At 41.3% G+C, this 17,313-nt stretch overlaps 1 protein-coding gene across 3 annotated transcripts in view; it reads right to left on the reverse strand.

Annotated features, from left to right (window-relative positions):
- MCC (MCC regulator of WNT signaling pathway) overlaps positions 1–17,313 on the reverse strand; it is a 435,968-nt gene that overhangs the window by 323,738 nt on the left and 94,917 nt on the right. The window lies entirely within an intron of this gene.

The following is a 17,313-nucleotide window of genomic DNA, read 5'->3' on the forward strand; positions in this document are numbered from 1 at the left end:
ATAAAAAGATGTTTCCTTCATTAGCCTGTGGGTGGTCACTAGGCAGTGATCTGGAACCCCCCTCCGAAGCCTCCCTCGTGCCCGCAAGTCAGAACACATGTGGCGCCCAGACTGTGTGCTAAGCACTTTCTCTTTCAAACGGACACATGGGGAGCCTCAGGATAAAAGCAGTCTTAGGCCAATCATTCAGAAATAACTCTCCGATGACTGTATGCCCCTCCCCGCCGCCCCAACAGAGCCACTCAGCAGAAAAGCACCAGATAGCCAAGGGAAGGAAATGCAGAGCAGAGCCACGTCTGTCTGTGATTTGCAAGGGGTTACCGGATAATCAGCCTTCTTACTGTAATCCTTTTCCCCAGCTAAGGAAGAAGGGAGCAAGGCCGTGGACAGAAAGTGCAGGAATGGCACTTTCTCGTAATGTTCTCTTATCTGGAAGAAGCCACCGGAAGCTAGACAGTGTTTGCCACGGAGATGTAGCCAAGCGGCTGAGTTCTGAGCAGTAGAATGGGAGCAGAAGTGCCAAGTGTCACTTCAAGGCCTGGCTCCTAAAACCCTCAGTGCACGATTCTCCATGCCCTTCGCTTGCCGGCCTGGCTCGCGTGGGCAGGGCACCCTCGGGAGCCACGGGGCACAGACAGGGAGGCCACAAGATGAAGGACGCCTGAGTGCCTGAATGATCTCCCGCCCCAGGGCTGTCTGCCAATCCCAGGTACCCTGTTTCAACCTTTTGTGATGAGGAAAAGGACATTCCTTTGGTCACCGTATATTTTCAGTTTTGGGGGGACAGCAGCTGGTATGACCTTCACTATCACAACAGATACAAACCCAATAAAAGATGCTAATAACTATAATACAGTGGACAAGTACAACGACAGAGTAGACCTGGAGAGGGGCGGGGATGCTCAGGGAAAGCTCTCTGGAGGAGAAAGCCCGATGCGTCAGCCGTCACCATGGCTAGAAAAATTCATTTTGGGGCAAAGCCCTCTTCCTTGTGTTGCTCACTTCTGAACAGAAGTCCCCTGGGCGCAGCTGGCTGGGGGAGCCTGGGGCCCCTGCGTCTGTGTCTTAGCCGTGAGGGAGGCTGGGAGGTCTGTTTTCTGGCTTCTACACTGGGGAGGCAGGATTTGTAAGGTGAGACCTTTCCTAAACCCAGGAAGAGTATGCAAAAGGCCTGGGCTGCTAGTAAACATGACCAAAGTCTATACACGGGCACCGTGCTAGGTACCGGGGATGAAGCCACCAGCATGACAAATCGTTGCTCCAGCCTGTGAAGTTTTCATATTGATGGGTCTTCCATACGAGACTTTCAATGGCAAAAAAGGGGACTCGTTCACATAGTTCCATTTGTGGTATGAAGTGAGAACATATACAGATTACCCTGTAATTTACTTGAGTGTAATTACATATAGCAAACTACAAATTATGTACAGTGGGTTCTGATATGAACGTCCAGTCTTCCCTTTATTAGATATTGGTGAGTTTAATCAATGTAATTAGGTAAACTTTCTTTGTCTGGAACCACTTACGATGTTTTCCCCCTATGGTTCTTTGGTCAGTCTGCCAATACTCTCTGTACAGTGCTCTATGGCTGGAGTGACATATCTTTGTATTCAAGCAGACAACCCCTGTGTTTACAACTGCTCCAAGTTTCTTTTATTTGTTTCTTCTTGTTTTTACTTTTTAACGATTATATTTATTTGCTTGAGGAGAGAGAGCATGAGCAGGGGGAAGGGTGAAAGGGAGAGGGAGAAGCAGACTCCCCCCTGAGCAGGGAGCCCCACGCGCGGGGCTTGATTCCAGGACCCAGAGATCAGGACCTGGGCTGACGGCAGATGCTTAACAGACTGAGTCATCCAGACAACTCTCAAAGTTTCTTTCTTTCTTTTTATTTTTTAAAAGATTTATTTATTTATTTAACAGTTTTAGTGTTTTTTTAAAAAAGATTTTATTTATTTATTTGACAGAGAGAGAGAGAGATCCCAACTAGGCAGAGAGGCAGGCAAAGAGAGAGGGATAAGCAGGCTCCCCGCTGAGCAGAGAGTGGGACTCGGGGCTCTATCCCAGGACCCTGAGATCATGACCTGAGCTGAAGGCAGCGGCTTAACCTACTGAGCCACCCAGGCGCCCCTCAAAGTTTCTTTTAATATTAAAGTCTATTGGGGCGCCTGGATGGCTCACTGGGTTAAGCCGCTGCCTTCGGCTCAGGTCATGATCTCAGGGTCTTGGGATCGAGTCCCGCATCGGGCTCTCTGCTCAGCAGGGAGCCTGCTTCCCTTCCTCTCTCTCTGCCTGCCTCTCTGCCTACTTGTGATCTCTGTCTGTCAAATAAATAAATAAAAATCTTTAAAAAATTAAAAAAAAATTAAAGTCTATTAACTGTATTGCAAAGGAAGTTTTATTTTCCTTCAACTACAAAATGGCTGCCCGCGCTCCCTCTGCTGCTTGCTCTGGGTGGTCCCTGCCTTCTGCTGTCTGCCTCACATTCTCTGTCCTGGCCCAGGCACACATGGCAAGAAAACTGACTGAGGTAAAAGTTGAAAAATGGGTTGGGTCCTCTCTCCTGTGGAAGACAAGCAAGCATGAGGTTGGGCCCTTGCCTTTACGTTTCACCACAGGGCCCACGTCCTTGCACACGGCCTATGACATCTGGCATTTAATATACATTTAGTGAGTGGATGGCTGAATTATCCACGGTTGTGGTACCACAGGGTTTTACTTCTTAACGGGAAAAGCAACATGGGGATTAATTTTTAAAATCAAAATAAATTATACACTTAAGCTTTATCTCTATGCAAACAGGGAGTCTCATTTTCAAATAATAAAATACAACAGTTCTTGGATGAGACGACCCAAGGAAGCTTCATTTGAATTTATGATGCTGTATTAACGGACCTAAACCCAGTCTCTGGAAGAGTCATATAATCAGGTTAGCCAAGCTCCATGTTAATCAGCAGGATCAAAAGGCCCTCACACTCTCACACTATTACCATAACAATTTCTGTTGAAGTGGTGTTGAGGAACTCAGATCTTCTGCTAGGGAGCCGAGTCAGTCACATCAGCACCATGTGAATGGACCCCAAAAGGGGAAGTGCGCTTCTTAAATATAGTACCCTACTTCCATTACTCTCTTTTAATGTGACTTCATATCTGATTTTTCTGGATAAAAACCAACATTCCTAAGGTGAGATTAGTCAGTTAATTAGGATGATCTCACTGAAAACCATCAAAACTGTAGGTCTTGGGGCACCTGAGGAGTTCAGTGGGTTAAGCCTCCACCTTCAGCTCAAGTCATGATCTCAGGGTCCTGGGATCGAGCCCCACATTGGGCTCTCTGCTCAGCGGGGAACCTGCTTCCCCCTTCCCTGCCTGCCTTTCTGCCTACTTCTGATCTGTCTCTCTCTGTCAAATAAATAAATAAAATCTTAAAAAAAAAACCCACTAAAACTGTAGGTCTGATAACCATCTTGCTTTTGCCCTTTGAAATATCATGAAGTTTTCAGGCTCACACTCAGCCGGCCTCACTTCACTCCCTTGCTAACCTCAGGAACTGCCCATTGACCTCGGAGAAGTGGCTGTGCTTTCTTCTCCTTAACATGGATACCATTACTGTCCTACTGTTCCCCACACTCACCAGGCTCTCTGGTCTCCTCTTCTAAGGTACCCATCATGAGGGCACCATCATCATGATCTCTTCTGACTCTGAGGACCTCCCCAAAGTCACATCTCCAAACCCCTTCACATTGGGGTACTAGGGCTTCGACATGGGAATTTGGGGGGAACACACTCAGTCCAGAACAACCAACTGCACAGTCGCTCTCGGGCCAGGAAGGACACTGACCGCGTGTCCTCCCTTTAAAGACCAAAGGCCCAAAGCACTGCCTGGGCTTGGAGGTCTCTGCAGCACAGGACCGAAGAAAGCCATCCCTCCTGCCACCGTAATTCTTTAGGGCACTTGGCAGTAAGCAACGATGTATATTCTTTTATTTCAAACCAAAACATTTAGTGTTTTAAGGTGGCAGAGCACAGATCCTAAATATTTCCCTTATCAGAAAAGCACAGAAAACAGCTGGCAGTTTGACATGTTTATAAAATGTATCACTAGGGAAACCCTGCTCTTGGAGAAATACTGAAACAGAAAATCCGCCCAACATCGAGACCCTTGTTCAGCTGGGTGCGTGGCAGTTGCCAGCTCGTGCTCTACTCCCACTTTCGAAGTGCCACCCGGGTTCAGCTCTTGTGGTCACTATGCTTATTTACCAAAGCCTCAGGGCAGCCCTCCCAGCAGGCCAGACAGGCCCCCATGAGGATAAGGCCACGATACCTAACATCTACTCAAGACCACTAGGAGCCGGGCGCTGTTCCAAGCAACTTCCATATATTATTTTATTTCGTTCTACCCACAGCCTATGAAAGACTAAATCATTCCCCCCAGTTTTAGAAGAGGACATTTTCCCTCTCTCAGCTTATTTTTGTAGACATTGTCTGTTTGCATAGGAGTGTGGTTAAGAGCTGGGGTTTTGCAGTCAGATGGCTTAGGGTCGAATCAAGAGTCACTGTGACCAGTATGTGATCTCAAGCAAGTTACTCAGCCTATGCCCCAGTTTCTTTGTCTTTTTTTTTTTTTTAAAGATTTTATTTATTTATTTGACAGAGAGAAATCACAAGTAGTCAGAGAGGCAGGCAGAGAGAGAGAGAGGGAAGCAGGCTCCCTGCTGAGCAGAGAGCCCGACGCGGAACTCGATCCCAGGACCCTGAGATCATGACCTGAGCCGAAGGCAGCGGCTTAACCCACTGAGCCACCCAGGCGCCCCTTCTTTGTCTTTAAAATAGGGATAATGAAGAGTTCTTCATAGAGGTGTTGCAAGAGGGAAGCAAGATAAAAATATGTAGAATGTTTAGACAACCGCTGGCACATAAGAAGCTGATCAATAAATGTTAGCAATCATCTGGTCCTATCTTACAGTTCTAGTTATTTGTAATCCATTTGGGACAACCTTGTAGGGAACAATATATGGGGGAAAGGTATACTCTCTCCCAGCTTCTAAAAGGTATCTGTTGAAAAACAAACCTTTGGGGGTACCTGAGTGGCTCAGTAGATTAAAGCCTCTGCCTTCGGCTCAGGTCATGATCCCAGGGTCCTGAGATTGAGCCCCACATCGGGCTTTCTGCTCTGTGGGGAGCCTGCTTCTTCCTCTCTCTCTCTGCCTGCCTACTTGTGATCTCTGTCTGTCAAGTAAATAAAATCTTTAAACAAACAAACAAAAAAAAAAAAAGAAAGAAAGAAAGAAACAAACAAACCTCTGGCACCTAACCAGTGACTAAAATTTCATCAATGGTTTTATACTTTACTAGTTTCTTTAGAGACAATAGACAATTAGGTAAGAGTCAAAGTTATGTTTCTCTGAGTAAAGAACATTCCATTAATAAGTCCAAGTCTTTGGTTATTGGGTTTGAGAAACTTTGCTTCCCTGATTGGGAAAGAGAGTGAGTGGGAGAACGAGAGAGAGAGAGAGAGAGAGAGAGCGAGAGAGCATGAACAGGGTGAAGGCAGATGGAGAAGCGGACTCACCCTCTGAGGAAGGAGTCCTGGGGCTTGATCCCAGGACCCTGGGATCATGACCTGAACTGAAGGCAGAAGCTTAACCAAATGAGCCACCCAGGTGCCCCTTTGCTTCCCTATTCTATTTGGCCCACTCTTACCTCCAGAGGACAACTGACCTTCCTCAAACTGGCAGCCAGCACCATGAGGACATCCACACAGCCTAGCAGCAGCAGCTCGAGAGGGGAGCAAGTAGAGTTAGCCATCATACCTACGCTCTGGCCAACCCTGACTCCCTTCTGTTTTTAACCGGCAGTTCCTTCTTTTCCATCCTTCATTTGAGAGTTGGGGCCTCATCATATCCCAGGCAGATGATAACACAGAGTGGTTAGTCTCTATAACACAGACCTGGATTAATAGTATCCTATGTCACGGTCTGTATCTAGTGGTCCTTAATTTTTCCTTTATGTGGATTGTTTAGAAAACATTACCTAATCTATTACCCTGGGTGGCAAGAGAGAAAATACTCCTTTCAAAACGTCAGGGGCAGCTACCTTTCTGCATTTAGAACCACGACACCACCACCACAGAAAGCAGCGAGGGAGAATTTGAACAAATCGGCTGCCAGCTCTCAGCCTTCCCTGCCATAGTACATTTACTATTTCCAGGTAATACTGACATCAACAGAAGCAGCAGTAAATCCTTTAGTCCAGAAGGGAGACACTGTGTGAGTCTTTAGTCATTTATTAATGTCAATGCTTGGTATAAGATTCAGGAGCCCAACTCCCCTGAGGACCGCTAGATTCCTCCAGCACGAATTACATTGCATATGCAGGAAAATTGTCTTAAAGACCTGGTCTGTGGTCACAAGGAAAATTGGTTGGGAAAGGATAGATAAATAGGAACTACCAAGCCTTCTGGGGAAAACAAAAAACAAAGTAGTGCAAAGCACACGTCCTACCTACTAAGGGAAGGTAAATAATATTAGCTCCCAATGATAAAAGTCAGTTCTTCGACCCTTGGTTATCCATAGGAAGTGAGCCAATCAGTGTCCTGTTTTGAATATATGTCACATGTGGCCCATCTAGGGACAATGTACTGAATTTCCAATGACACACCGGGAACAGAGTGGAAGGTGTATTTTGAAATGCAATTCCCTTCCCCCTATGCCAAGGCTGTTGATAGATGACAAGAAGGAAAGAAATGAAGAAATGAATTTTTCTTACAGAAATGTGCTTATCAACATCATCATCATTACTGGCTATCTCTTAATGTCCCACTCTGTACAAATATGTTCAAAGACCCTTGATATAATTTGAGCACAGGCTTGAGAACGTCTAATGGAAGACGGTGTAGAGACAACCTAAAGGAAGCAGGAATAAATAACCTTTAAAATCCGTCTCCAGCTCTAGATTCTATTGTTCTGTTTGCTAAATTTAATATAAAAGGGAAAATGTCTGCCCTTAGGCAATGAATACTTTAGTTATGAAAGCACAGCTGAGGCAAGCATCTTTAACTTAAAAAAAAAACAATTAAAAATAATATTGGGCAGCTTATTATTTTGGCTTGTCTAAACTAGATATATGAAGGAGATAACCAAGAGGTTAAAGAATTCAAAGGATAGTTTAGGGCAAGTGTTAAAATGAGTGTTAGAGCGAAGAAGTGTTAACTGAGTTTCACTTGAGCCTGAGGCTGATGGGGTTTGGGGTGCTAATGTTTACAGTCCACAGGGATTAAGATTTAAAAAAAAATAAAAAGGCTTGTCTTTCTCAGAAGGCAGAGATGGTATTTTGGATCAATTTATCTTTCTCTTACAAGGTATATTAACGGGTCATGTATTCAGTAAGCCCTTGGTAGTTTCTAATTTTTTTTAAAGATTTTATTTATTTATTTGACAGACAGAGACACAGCGAGAGAGGGAACACAGCAGAAGGAGTGGGAGAGGGAGAAGCAAGCTCCCTTCAGAGCAGAGAGCCCGATGTAGGGCTCCATCCCAGGACCCAGGGATCATGACCTGAGAGGAAGGCAGTGCTTAACGACTGAGCCACCCAGGCGCCCTCATAGTTCCTAATTTTTAAGTACCAGATTGAATGGAGATAATGCTAATCTGAGCCTGTGCTCTGTGATGGGAAGTATCACACATATCCTTTGGTTGGCATGCCCATAGGGTCTGTCATATTTCTTGGCTGAAAATCAGCCTAATCAAAATGGAAAATGCCAGGCAGGAAATATACACAAACAGGAATACAAAAAATTATTCTGACTTCAGCTTCTTAGCAAGAAATAGAACTATATTATGTTTTATTCCTAAAAAGTTGGTATTTTTCATTTAAGTTTTTTAATATGTTGAAGCATATTATTTTTTTCAAAAATTTTATTTATTTGTCAGAGAGAGGCAGAACAAGCACAAGCAGGGGAAGCGGCAGACAGAGGGAGAAACAGGCTCCCTGCTGCAAGCAGCCCGATGTGGGACTCAATCCGAGGACTCTGAGATCATGACTGGAGCTGAAGGCAGATGCTTAAGTGACCATGCCACCTAGGCATCCCCATATTAATTTTTAAAAAGGTTTTATTTATTCACTTGATAGAGAGAGCATAAGCAGGGGGCGTGGCTGGAAGATGGAGAGAGAAAAGCAGGCTCTCCACTGCACAGGGAGCCCAATATGGGGCTCAATCCCAGGATCCTGGGACCATGACCTGAACTGAAGGCAGATGTTTAATGACTGAGCCACCCAGGTGCCCCAGATCATATTAATTTTCTAATGTTAAGCCAAACTTGGATTTAAGAGACAAACCCAACGGGATGCCTGGGTGGTTCAGTCAGTTAAGTGACTGCTTTGGACTCAGGTCATGATCCCAGGGTCCTGGGATTGAGCCCTACACTGGGCTCTCTGGGCTCTCTCCCTCTCCCTCTGCCTGCTGCTCCACCTCCTTGTGCTCTCTCTCTCTCTATCTGTCAAATAAATAATAAAATCTTAAAAAAAAAAAAGATTAAGATTAAAAAAAATCTTAAAAAAAAAAAAAAGAGACAAACTCAACATGGCCGTAATATGTGATATCTTATTTATCATTGAAATTGGTTACCTAGTATTTTGTCTAGGATTTTGTATCTCTGTTCAAAAGTAAAATTGGCCTTGTAACTTTTCTTTTACTGTCCTTGTCACATTTTGGTATTAAGATTATGTGTGAGTCTATATGAGATGGAGTTATTTGGTTTTGAATGTGAGGTAGACCTTCCCAGGGAAACTGTCTGGGTCTGTAGTGTTCCTTGTGGACATTTTTTAAATTACTGTTTTAATTTCATTCTTAGTTATAGAACTATTCAGATTTTACACTCCTTAATAAGTCAGCTTTACTAAGTTATATTTTCCTGGAAATGTCCTTATTTCTTTCAAATTTTAAAATATATTGGCAAAAAGCTGTTCATATAATTTTATTTTATTTTATTTTATTTTAGTTTATTTATTTGACACAGAGAGAGAGAGAGATCACAAGCAGGCAGAGCAGCAGGCAGAGAGAGAGGGGAAAGCAAGCTCCCTGCCAAGCAGAGAGCCCCACTCGGGGCTTGATCCCAGGACCCTGAGATCATGACCTGAGCCAAAAACAGAGGCTTAACCCACTAAGCCACCCAGGAGCCCCATACCATACCATTTTCTTTTTGTTCATGTCTGTAGTATCTATAGTGATGTCTCCTTTGCATTCCTAATAATGGTCATAACAAACCCTGACTTGGCCACCTACCCTGCCTAAAATAGTGTAGGCTTCGCAGGATGACACAATCTTGACTGTTGGGCACCACCTTTTTCTTGCCTTTTTGAAAAAATTTTCATTCCATTTTTTAAATCTATAGGTTTGAGAATTAAACATTTTCTTTCTAGGGGCACCTGGTTGGCTCAAAGAGCATGGGACTCTTGATCTCTTGGTCATGAGTTTGAGCCCCACATTAGGTGTAGAGATTACTTAAATATATAAATCAATAAACTTTAAAAAACCACTTATTTTCCATTTTAGTGATTATGATATAAATTATAACATCCTTAATTTATTAAAATCTAAAGCTTATCAATATATTTATCTATCTCTGGACAATATAAGGACCTTAGAAAACTTGAAATCTATCCATCCCACTCCCAACTTACAGGTTACTATTATTTTATATTTATTTTCCCTAAAGTCTTTAAGACAAAGTAATATTGTTTTTACCCTGCTTATTTATATTTAACCATATTTACCAATTTCCTTATTCTTCTTTCTCTCTTGCAACTCAAAATATCTATCTGGACCCACCATCATTTTGCTTGAAATATATCCTTTAGAATTTCACTTAATGAAGGTCCCCTCTAGGGTTATGTTTGTCTTCAAATGTCTTTATTCCATTTGGTTCCTTTTTATTTATTTATTTATTTAAGATTCTATTTATTTATGTGACAGACAGAGATCACAAGTAGGCAGAGAAGCAGGCAGCAAGAGAGGAGGAAGCAGGCTCCCTGCTGAGCAGACAGCCCGATGTGGAACTTGATCCCAGGATTCTGAGATCATGACCTGAGTTGAAGGCAGAGGCTTAACCCACTGAGCCACTCAGGAGCCCCCTTGGTTCCTTTTTAAAAAAAGATTTATTTTATTTGAGAGAGTGAGAGAGAGAGAGAGTGCAAATGAGCTTGGGAGGGGAGGGGCAGAGAGAAAATCTCAGACTCCCTACTGGGTGTGGAGCTCAGCAGTGTGGCTCCATCTCATAGCCATGAGATCATGACCTGAGCCAAAATCAAGAGACAGATGCTCAACCAACTGAGCCACCAGGTGCCCTCCATCATGGTTCTTGAAAGATACTTTTGCTCGTATGGTATGTTAGGTTGTCACTTACTTTTTCTCAGTACATAGAGGACAAGGGAATGTCACTGTTTACTGCCTTCCATTGTTCTCAAGAGTGTGCTCTCAGCCTAAATGTTGCTCCTTTGAAAGTAATCTGTCTCTTAAAAAGAAAAAAAAAACTTTTTAGATTTTCCATTTGTCTTTGGGTTCTACAGGCTCACTATGTCTAATTATCTAACTTCGTTACTTGATTTTTTTTTTTCAATTTTTCTGCCTAGAACTCATTAGAATTCAGAATCTACTGATTAGTGTCTTTTATCAGTTTTCAAAAATTCTTAGCCATTACTTCAAATGCTGCTTCTGCTTCATTCTTTCTTTCCTCTCTTTCTGAGAATCCAATTCTGTTATGTTAAACTTTCCCGACTCTTAGTCTTTCTCTTATATTTTACATTTTATATATCTTTCTTCTATGTTTTCTAAATAATGTCCTCTAACCTGTCTTGTATTTCACTAATTCTGTCTACATCACTAACTGATTTGTTGTTAAGTTTAATTAAGTTTTTATTTCAGTTACAACATTTCTCATTCCTAGATGTTCATTTGGCTCTTTGGTTTTCTTTTGCTAGCTTAGATTTTCTTTCTGAACACAGGAAACATAACTACTTTGTATTCTGAGTTCAATAATTTCAAAATGAAATCTTGATTTTTTTTTCTTCGTGTTAATTCTTTTTTTTAAAAAAAATATTTTATTTATTTATTTGGCAGAGAGAAATCACAAGTAGATGGAGAGGCAGGCAGAGAGAGAGAGAGGGAAGCAGGCTCCCTGCTGAGCAGAGAGCCCGATGCGGGACTCGATCCCAGGACTCTGAGATCATGACCTGAGCCGAAGGCAGTGGCTTAACCCACTGAGCCACCCAGGCGCCCCTTCTTCGTGTTAATTCTTGATCATGGTATGTAGTCTCCTTTTATTCTTAGTAATTTTAGATACTGAATTTTCCATATTCCTTGGAAAGTTATTTCTGGATATCCTTTCAGAACCGCTTTACATATCTCTAAGGCAATTTCATTAAGAATACTCCAATGGGAGTATACAGATTAGTGTACTTGTGGTTCAAACTTACACAGAGGATACAGACCTCTATAGTAGTCTACCTTTTGAAGAAGAAGGTATATCTTATTACATTCCCCACCTGAGCAGTCCTTGGAATTTTTCTTCTGTTCTCAGGGCCCACATAGTCATGTAATCAAAAGTTTGATTTTACAGATTCAGACAATACTTTCAAGGTAAAAGTGGCTTGATGCTCTGGGCTTCCTCATTCACTTAGATTTTAGACTCAGAAGGCTTTACTATTTGCTAGATATAGATATGTGATAAAGGAGGACTTAAAATATAGCTGTTTCAGCTTTTTAAATTATTTTCAGCTATAAAATACATCTTGGTATCTAATTTTACTTGTTATGGAAATAAATACTTGTTCTTTGATTATGCTACATGAATTGTGATTATGTAAACTATATACTCACAAGTGGACCATTACTACTTTCTTTTTTTGAATAATTTTCTGTTTTCCCTGGGATTAATAATTTTTTTTGTAATTTCATGTTTAGTTTTCCATGTCATGAATTCAGTCTCAAATTCTCAGTCAGTTATCTAAATATCCTCACAGTAATTTAAGATGCATAAAAATTCCATCAAGTTTAGTCTGAAAATGGGGTGCTTAGGTGGCTCAGTTGGTTAAGTGTCTGCCTTCAGCTCAGGTCATGGCCCCAGGGTCCTGTGACTGAGTGCCACATCAGGCTCCCTGCTCAGAGGGAAGCCTTCTTCTCCTCTCTCACTTCCCCTGCTTATCCTCTCTCTAGGTCAAATAAATAAATAAAATCCTTAAATAAAAATTTAGCCTGAAAATATTTTTCTGGGACTTTCTGATCTGCTCTAGCCTAGATTGGTTTCAATGACCACCAGTATGCTTCACTTCTAACTTGTTTTCATTCCTTGTTTCATGTTTCCAAGTATTTCTCTTCCTAGGTTATGTTGGAGGTCTAATAGATTTTGAAGAATTTAGGCATGGGAAGTCAATTTTCTGAGACTTTGCACTCAAAGTCTTTTGCATGAAAACACTTATCTCCTATCCTTACACTTCATTAATAGTTTGGTAAGGAATTCTAAGTTGGAAACCATTCTTCTTCAAAATTTTGAAGACATTCTTCATTTAATATCTGTTACTATTTTTGAGAAGTCAGAAGCCGTTCTGATTCCAAATCATTCTTATTTGTCCTGTTTTGTATTTCCTCTCTGGAAATTTGAAGAATATTTTCTTTGTCTCTAGTGTCATAAAATTTCACAGTGATTTGTGTCCTTATGTTTTATGGTAAGTGATACTTGGTAGGCCTTTTCTTTCTTTCTTTTTTTTTTTTTTTAAGATTTTATTTATTTATTTGACAGACAGAGATCACAAGTAGGCAGAGAGGCAGGCAGAGAGAGAGGAGGAAGCAGGCTCCCTGCTGAGCAGAGAGCCCGATGCGGGTCTCCATCCCAGGACCCTGAGATCATGACCTGAGCTGAAGGCAGAGGCTTAACCCACTGAGCCACCCAGATGCCGCCCAAATAAATAAAATCTTAAAAAAAAAAAAAAGAAAGGCAAGTGATATGATGAGCACTGGGTGTTGTGTGATAAATTATCGAACACTACATCTGAAACTAATGATGCACAACATGTTGGCTAACTGAATTTATTTATTTATTCATAGATATATATTTTTAAAATATTTTATTTATCTGACAGAGAGAGAAAGAGAGAGAGATCACAAGTTGGCAGAGAGACAAGCAGAGAGAGAGGAAGCAGGCTCCCTGCCCAGCAGAGAGCCCAATGTGGGGCTCATTCCCAGGACCCCAAGATCCCTGAGCCAAAGGTAGAGGCTCAATCCACTGAGCCACCCAGGTGTCCCGGTTAATTGAATTTAAATAATAAAAAAAAAAGAAACTCATATCCTTCATTTTGCAAGACAATTTCATGGGCTATTTTGTAGATGATTTCTTCTCTACTGTTTTATTTGTTTACTCTCTCTAGGACAGCTATTGTCTGGGTAGACACCAGTACCAGCCCTCTGATTTTCTCCTTTTCTCCCGTATCTTATATTTCTTTCCTTTTTTTTTACGATTTTATTTATTTATTTAACAGAGATTGGTGCAGCAAGAGAGGGAACACCAACAGCATGAGTGGGAGTAAGAGAGAGGGAAGCAGGGAGCCTGATGTGGAGCTCAATTTCAGGACCCTGAGATCATGACCTGAGCCAAAGGCAGATGATGGTTAATGACTGAGCCACCCAGGTGCCCCCATCTTATATTTCTTCGTCTTTCTGCTCTCCTTTCCGGAAGACATTCTTATTTTATTTCCCATTCTTTCTCTGTTGAGTTTATAATGTGTGCTCTATTTTTTCCAGGGTAGATTTTAAAAAATGTTTCTTTTTATCCTTTTCTTTGTGTGTGAACACAATATATTCTCCTGTATTTAATATATTCAAAATATATTAACAAGGGATTATTTTGAATGTTCTCCTTGCAGAATCTCCATTCCACTTGGATTAAGTTTTTCTACTTGTTTTGGTCTCTATTTTCCCTTTTAGAGGAATCCCTCTGATGTCTAGCGCTCCTTGGTTGTTCGATCTTATGGGCCATATGACCTATTCCAGATCTAGGGTCACCATTCCCAAAACTATGGTAGTCTATTGAGCCCAGTTAAGGAAACACTGATCTATGCCACCCTAAAGGAACAGGAACTTTATCAGATCAGGCAGAGGCAAGAGTGAAACAAACAAAATGGCTTTCATAAGCCCCACCCACTTCCTTTCTCAGGTTTCCTCCACAACTCGAACTCTCCTTCATCCCACCACGGTCCTTCAGGACCCTTCCAGTGGCTCCTCCTCAATAGAGCCACTTGAAGTAAAAAAAATTAGGTCTTATTATTAATATACAGTATAAATGACTGATAAGACTAAATATGTTTTCTGTATTTGGCTTTTAGAAAAAGCTAAACCAAAGGAATAGACTCTCGGGGTATATATTGGTCAACATTAAAGCCAATCAGCAGAAAGGTGTGAGAAAACAGTGAGTTCCCTTAATAAAAACAAACCTCTTATCCTACAAGGCTGGCATCGGATGGAGAATCTCCACAAGGGATGATGGAGCAGAGCGTCATAATCCCATCTGCTGTCCTCCATGAGACACCTTCCCCTTCAGGATTTCCCTCTAATTAGCCCTGCAACCATTCCCAGGCCATAGAGAGGCAGAGCTGTTTCCCTTTGGAAACTCGTGGTTCAAGAATGGACAATTCTTTTTCCTTAATATCCCAAACAGACCAAAGTGGCAGCATTCATAAAAGATTTTGCAACTATCTTGGGGCACCTGGGTGGCTCAGTGGGTTAAGCATCTGCCTGCAGCTCAGGTCTTGATTGCAGGGTGCTGGGATTGAGCCCCACATCAGGCTCTCTGTTCAGCAGGGAGCCTGCTTCCTCCTTTCTTTCTCTCTGCCTACTTGTGATCACTGTCTGTCAAAAAAAAAAAAAGAAAAAAAACTTAAAAAAAAAAACACATTAAGAAAAAAACCCCATCTTGGAGATAGGAATTCTAAGTTTCTGTTAATACAGCAGAGAAAAATAGAAAAGATCACAGTGGCGTGAGTTATTAGAGCAGTAATTAAGCCAGGAGTCAGAAGTCTCGTCTGGCCCCAGCCACACCAACTAACTATGTGGCCTGAGAATTATTATTTAACCCTTCCATCTTCATTTCCTCATCTATTCTACACAGAGGGTAAACCAGAGGGTATTTAACAGACCCTTTGGGCTGTACTGTAATTCAAGGGCCCAATTTTATCAAAGGACTCTAAATCTTAAGTCAGATAAATCAAAGAAAATACACCACAAATACCAAGGGACAAATCTGAAACAGTAATTAGTTTGCATTAAGATTTATCTAGAACTGACTGATATACATCCAGAAAATGAGAACAAAATAAATACACAACATATCAGATTAAATTCTGCTTCAACTAGAAGCAAAAGTGTTTTTCTTGTAGATAGCAAAAATAAATGCATCTACTGGAAACCATACCAAATCCTTCCAAAACAACCATAAAAATTAACTGATTTAAACAGTCACTTACTAATGCCCTTTCGTTTATGTTCTCCAATGAACTTGCAGTAGACTTACAAGATAAAACAGGAAGCAAAACAAACCTTCCTGAGCCTTTTGTGATTATAATGTTGAGTGACAGATTCTCCAGAACGAACAATGGACAATGAAATAGTCTGGCCAAACTAAACACTTTCTGCCAGCAGACTGAGCCCTGATCTCAGCCAAAGAGTCATTTTTACTCCATGAAAAATATCTAAAATTGTGCCAAGTTGTATCACTGCCACTGAAATTGGAATGGCTTCAACATCCCATAAAAACAGTGACACTTAATGAATTGCTTCAGCTAAATCATGCTGGAGGGAAAATAGATGAACAATCTCATTGTGTTTTATGTCCTTCAAAAGATACTATCAATGCAGGTTATCAGGGGAGCCCCTCATGCCAGGATTACCACCTGAGACAAGCACACCTGGATCCCCAGGAACGTTTTGTTCTGTGCTGGCTAAAATGAAATTACTAATGGGAATGGCGCTAAAATAATATATTCAAAAGGAGCACCGCCAAATAGATGGAAATACCCATAAAGGACAAAATCAGGAAGTAAGACAGGTCAAGTGTGCACTACCTGAGACATTGTTTTCCAAGAATTTAGACCACTGCAGAATAGCATAGTGACGTACGGGATGTAATAATGTGCAAAAGAAATCCAAACTATTAAATATCTCAAGAACTAGCTGAGAATCTGGTGATCTTGTATATACTTGCTTAAAAGTTGAAAAAAGAAACATACCAGGGGCATCTGGGTGGCCTATTCTCTTACCACCTGACTGTTGATTTCAGCTCCAGTCATGATTTCAGGGTCGTGAGATCAAGCTCTGCCTCGGGCTCCACACTGGGTGTGTGGACTGCTTGAGATTCTCCCTCGGTAACCCCCCAGCTTCTGCCCCCCTTCCTCTCTCTTTCTAAAACAAATTAAATTAAATTAAAAGAGATACACCTGTTTTTTTTTCTTCTTACGTTGTCCTGTAATTTTTCCTGCCCTCGGTGACTACAGAGTGGAGAGATGATAGTGAACGTACTACAAATAGAATTTGACATCTTAAGTGCAGTATTTAAAGTTCAGACTAAGAACAGCCAAATAAACACAAAGAATCAAAGTTCAAATACACCCAACAGAGAAACATTTTCAGTCAAATAAATAACATACATCTGACTTGATTGTTTTCCCTGCCTCGGATGATGTCAAAGTCATTTGTTATCTTTGATTTCATTAGCTGTTTTGTACTTAAATTTTAATAGTGGGTTCAGTTACCTGAGACCCCACAAAGCCTCAAATAACCAGTGAGGACATAGCTTGGTAGGGGTTGGGGAGAAGGGATTTATAATATTCTCTCCCATTTCTTTGTTCAGAAGATCTCTTGGCCTCTGATGGTTACCAGAAGGGAGGTGGGAGGGAAGCCGGGTTAAAGAGTGATGGGGGTTAAGGAGTGCTTGTGTGAGGAGCACGGTGATATATGGAAGTGTTGGATCACTCTATTGGTATACCTGAAACTAATACTACACTCTATGTTCACTAACTGGAATTTAAATTAAAATTAAAAAAAAAAAAAAGGAAGGGAATTCCTTCTCCAAACTACAAAATTTTGGCAAATCAGTATAGTATTTTGTAATGCAATAAAATTATGTTGTACTTATTGGAATCATAAAAAAAAAGAATGTGAAATGATCTCTATTACTTAAAAACTATAGAAGCCTATGCTAACTCCCAATTTAGGAGTAAATTAAATAAGCATGTTGTTCACTCTGTGACATAGGGCTCAGGGTATGTGAAAAA

This window comes from Mustela nivalis (assembly GCF_964662115.1).
Source record: "Mustela nivalis genome assembly, chromosome: 3".
In the NCBI taxonomy this organism is placed as follows: domain Eukaryota; kingdom Metazoa; phylum Chordata; class Mammalia; order Carnivora; family Mustelidae; genus Mustela; species Mustela nivalis.